This window comes from Euprymna scolopes, chromosome 7, assembly GCF_053919585.1.
Source record: "Euprymna scolopes isolate OS-2025 chromosome 7, ASM5391958v1, whole genome shotgun sequence".
NCBI lineage: Eukaryota > Metazoa > Mollusca > Cephalopoda > Sepiida > Sepiolidae > Euprymna > Euprymna scolopes.
This window is the reverse complement of record NC_136488.1, coordinates 9374676-9380459: the sequence shown is the minus strand read 5'-3', so window position 1 is coordinate 9380459 and position 5784 is coordinate 9374676.

Genomic DNA, 5784 nt, shown 5'->3' with positions numbered 1-5784 from the left:
CACACACACACACACATAGAAATGGAAAAGATATTGAAATACAAAAGTCTTATATACAATAAAAAAAAAATGGAATCTTAGGAAGATTTCCATTATACCAGTAATCGTAAGAGCAATCAGGCTCATGAAAAAGAATTTCAAAAACTACATGGCAATATACTCGGTTAACCAAGTGCAAGAGAGACACAAACAATTGCACTTAAATGGACAGTTGGAAGTTTCACAATGGTATCTTTCATATCCAATATATTGCTGCTAGGCATTCTGTGGACGTTCAGCGTGAATGGAGACTCTGCGATATTATTGTAACCCTTTTGTTAAAATTGTAAAAGTATTTATCTAAGTAATCTGGATGTTGTAGTGACGTCATGGTGACAGATGCAGAAATAGCACTGCGCATGTGCCACTGGACTGAAAGCGAGACTCGTGCTAATTTGCATATGCGTGGGCCTCGCTGACATAAAAGATGGTAAATTTCTGTGTGGAAGTTTTTGTTTCTGTGTTAGGCAGATCGCTGCATGTCATTCGTTTCAGTGTCGACTGCTATTGTAAAAGAAGTAGAGGAGGGAGAAGAAAAATCAAAAACATGTTTAAACGCTTAAAATTTATTTTTAATTGAAGGTGAATATTTAATTTGGTTTTGCAATAAATAACTACCCGGCATAGAAACATGTTATTAATGTTTAAAAATGCATTATCAATTTTTATTCGCTAAAATTAAAATTAAATCCATCGGAATAAATATTTATCGACACATGTTTGAAGTATTTAAACTATCAATTTTGGATTTATTTGTTGTTTGTTTGAATTTATTTATTCACTTTTCTAGCATTCCTGATCTTTTCTCTGTTAACTCCGGGTATCGTACATCCCGCCAGCATATACGTATAACAGAGCGCATATGGGTGCGTGTGAGAAAATCATCAGTAGCAGCAACCGAAGGATAGCTAGTTAGCGAAAATATTAGCAGCAGCAGTTAAAGCACGTATGCAAATTAGCAAGTGTGTGCGAGCTTGCATCACAAGAAAAGAAGAGAAAAATACACCTTGTAGTCGAGGGAAGAAGCAAATTGTGTATCAGGCAAGATGGATGTATAAAGTCAAGGGTGAGAAAGCTGAGGTGGCGAAGAGAAAGACTTAAAAAGCACATGTGTATGCAAAATGACTTTTGCAAGATAATGAAGTGCTTTGTTTTGGAGGAACCACAAATAAATGCATTTCATTTGCACTTAAAAAAGTGCTGAGTCAGATTTTTATTTCTTTCCTTTGTTTGTTCTAGATGTTTGTTACATTTATAAGTGTGTTTCTTGGCTAAAAAATAATTTCTTCACATTCGCCAAATATAAATTAGTCTTACATTAAACAAAAAAGCATCTACACTCATAGGTGTTATTATAATTTTAAAGTTTATATTTCAAATGGTCTCCTGGTCTTTATCAAATGTGTATCATCTGATAAGAATTGAATTGATATAAAATCGTTATAAAAAACCTGAACATTTGTGCAATCAAATTTTTGTTTCTATTTGCAACTCGAGCTATGGAGTCTCTCTGTTGAATTACCAAGGAAAACATTATTTTCTGCAAGTGAGCGTATGCACGTTTATTTCGTTGAGAATTACTATTAAGAGTAAATAATTCCTTTATACAACAAAGTTTCATTAAAAAAAGCAACTCTAGAAGTGTAAGCCATTTTGAGTTTCAGAACACTTTCAGATGGTTCGCTGTTACACACAAGTCCTGGGAGGTGACTTGTTTGTAGTAGACAGTTCCACAGAACAAAATATTCTTACCGTGTCGAAACCCGGGAAAAGAACATGTGAAATTGCTCCAGAAAAGGTTTAATATTTATGAAGCAACTCTGGTTTCTGATTGGTTGGTAGCAGAACGTGAATTAATTTGATTCGTCAGTTCTTAGCAGCATCGTTTATAAATAGAATCGTCCGACTGTGTGGGATCATACCCCATTACTCTCCATAGTGATGGGATGTCTCCTAGCGGCTTCGGCTGCCGGGAGACAGGGTAGTACAGGTCAAGGATTCGTCACTTGACACTCAGCCCAACAGGTGAGGGGCCGGGAACTGGCCCAGCACCTGTTGGACTGAGGTACACCGCCTGGGTAATACCTAGGAGGTCCACCCTCCCAGGCCTTGCCACCGGGCTTTCCGGTGGGGCAAGTTTATTACTTGCTGCCTGAGGCGCCCCGACCGGGGAATGCCGACGGGGTTACTCAGGCAATTTTTAAAATTGCAGGAGTGCCCCTCCTTTAGGGGAGCCTGCGGGTATCCCACTTTCCAGGCCTTGTGCCAAATATTGCCGATGTGGGCGGCAATTAAATATATACCCCATTATTCTCAAAATATTGCAACAGCAACGAAAAAAGAAAAAACAAAAACGAAATAATTCTTAGTCTCTAAAAATATTATACATATTTAAAACTCATATCGGAGTTTGGATCTGTTTTGTGTGTATACTTGCAAAATTCATTATGTTTCTTTTTGTTTACGTGCATATGTGACTGGAAGTTTGACATCTATTAAATATATTTGATGGTCTGTTTTGTTGAAATTTTGTTTTGTTTAGAAAGAGAGTGTGTTTTGTCTAATAGTAAGTTGTGATTATGAAATGAATTTTAAAGGGAAGTTTACTTCACCTATGTAGCCACTATTTATTATACATTTTGCGCAAAGATGTAATATATGACATTCAGCTTATCATAGCTTAGGTGTGGCTGTTGTATTTACATATGTGTATTTGAAACTGTAAAAAGTGAATCGGTGACTACATGTTGACAAACTAAATATCTCGATTTATTGCAGGAAAAATTGTTATGTTGTATTGTGTGTTTATTATCATGTTGTGTTGTGTGTTTGTTGTCATCATGGGTTGTTTGTTGTTATGTTGTACAGTGGGTTTGTTATGTGTGTTTGTTGTTTTGTTGTGTGTTTGTTATCATGTTGTGTGTTATGTGTTTGTTGTTATGTTGTATGTTTGTTATCATGTTATGTTGCGTTTTTGTTGTTATGTGTTGTGTGATGTGTGTTTGTTGTCACGTTGTGTTGTGTGTTTGTTGTCATGTGTTATGTTTTTGTTGTCATGTTGTGTTGTTTGTTTATTGTTATGTTGTGTTATGTGTTTGTTGTCATTTTAGGTTGTATGTTTGTTGGTTTGTTGTCTGTATGTTCTTATGTATTGTGTGTTTGTTATCATGTTGTGTTGTGTGCAACATCACCCATAGATATTTGTATCTCGCATAGCATGTTATAAGACATAGGAGGAAATACGGGAGATTTGATACTGGTTATTATTAAATCTTAGTCCAAAAGCTAATTATGTTTCATAGATTCTCTATCTATATAAGAGCCAGGTACGTCCAAGGATGGAGTACTGTTGCCACATCTGGGCAGGAGCTGCTAGAAAGGGCTTATCCTGCCTTAATAGAGTTCAAAATAGACTTTGTAGCCTTGTGGGGGGTGTCCTTTTCTCTTCCCTGTAACCTCTTTCTCACAGAAGAGATGTTGCGAGTTTGTCTCTGCTTTATTGTTATTTTCATGGCAGGTGCTCGGCTGAGCTCCATTCTATGGTCCCCCTTCGCCAAACTTTCACAAGAAACACCCGTCTAGCAGAAAACACTATCACTATTTTCCCCAACTCTTTACCTGTGCCTAAACCTAAGCGTAGATTCAATGAGCAAAGCATCTTTCTTAGAACTGCACGCCTATGGAATTGTCTTCTGTTTTTCTGCTTTCCGGCTGACTACAATATGGTTGTCTTCAAGTCTAACGTAAACAAGTTTTTGATGAGCTGTTCCATATAAGTTAACAAATTTACCGAATCTCCATTACTAACGGTTACTATATTGTCCAATTTCTACTGTACACTCTTTAACCCTTATCCTCGAGTGGCCCCTTGGCCTTGATAAGTGGTGATGCCTATGTAAAAAAAAAGATGTTATTTAAACATTTTATGCAAAAATATAGTATAAAGGTATATGTGAAAATTTATTCATATCTTGAAGTGGTTTAATTTTAAATCTTTCTTATCTACATATCTCGTATCTGTCAATAGCTCAAACGGTATGAGAAGTGGCTGGACCGCTAAATGTTTTGGTTTCGATTTTAGCTGATGACACCAAAGTTATTCTTTAAACTTTTTAAATCACTGCTATATATTAGGCACAATATAATATTCAGTAGAGCATTGGCTCTGTAATAATAAATATAAAATATGAATGAATTAAAATATATTTAAGAGTTTTTACGCTAATCATTAAAGATATTAAATGTCTGTCTTAACATTAATAGATGATTTTGTTAAAGATAGAATTGTTTCTGGGATCTAATCGAATAAAAGTAAGTATAATTAGGTGACTAGAAATCGCATTGTGTCGTATAAATTAGCAACTCGTAATTTCTGAAAAATGTATAATGGTGAGATGAACAATCAACAATTCCCCCACAGACCACCATAAAGTTGCTTCCACAGCAACGAAAAAGGTTGAATTTCCTGCTCAATGAGTTGCGTTAAATTCCACTTTGGACTCCGCAAAAAAAACTCTTTCACAATTTTCAACTACGAAAAGAAAGCAAACCAGATGATCTGATCATTACTTAATCCATAAAAACTTTATTATTTCTACTCTAGTAATAAAATCATACTTTACTGAGCTGATACCTATTGTCTTCAAACTCTATACAAATCTCTCGCAGAATTCATAGCTGTATATTGTCTCAATGGTACCAATTTTCAAGAACTCTGGCAAAAGAACTGTGGCAAAAGAACTGTGGCAAAAGAACTGACCTCTTTAATATCGGTACATAAGTCTACTCCCAGCATTTGTTAAAATCTTTAAATCAGTTATCAATTCAACGATTGGTCACCTTGAAAGTGCTGAACATCTCTCTGACTAACAGTTTGGATTTAGATAAGCCCATTCTACTGCGGATATTTTAAGTCATCTATTAATGTTTACTCCGCATACAGAATAAGACAAGGTGAAAGATGTGACGACTAAATCGCCAAGTGATTCAAACGAATGCTTAAAAAGCAAATTGTCACTTTCTTTTTTCTCTACTTTGTTGAGATTCGCTCTCTTCATCAAGTCGATTTCACACGAATGTGTGAATTCAAAATATTTGCCAACCAATGAAAATCATTTTAAACCTTTAATAGTAACACGTACATGTGAAAGTAGTAAGTACGTCCAAGGATGGAATACTGTTGCCATATCTGGGCAGGAGCTGCTAAAAACAGCCTATCCGGCCTTGACAGAGTACAAAATAGACTTTGTGGCTTAGTGGGGGATGCCCTTTTCTCTATCCTGCAACCTCTCTCCCACAGAAGAGACGTTGCGTTCCTATCCTTGTTTTATCGTTATTTCCATGGCAGGTGCTCGTCTGAACTCCAATCTCTGATTCCCCCTCGCCAATCTTTCACGAAAAACACCTGTCTAGCTGAATCCACTGTGAAAAATTTTCCCCACTCTATATCTGTGCCTAAATCAAAACGTGGATTCCATGAACAAAGCTTCTTTCTGCACGCCTGTGGAACTCTGTTCCGTCTGCCTGCTTCCGACCTGACTACAACTTGGATGTGTTCAAGTCCAACGTTAACAAATTCCTAATGAACCGCCTGCTTAAGTAAACACTTCATCAAATCTCCACACTAACGTAATGTACTTGCAATAACCCTTATCCCTGAGTGGCTTCCGAGCCTTGATAAGTGGTGATCACTGTGTAAAAAAAAAAAAAAAAAGCCAGTGCAAACTTAGAAACTCCTATGAGAAC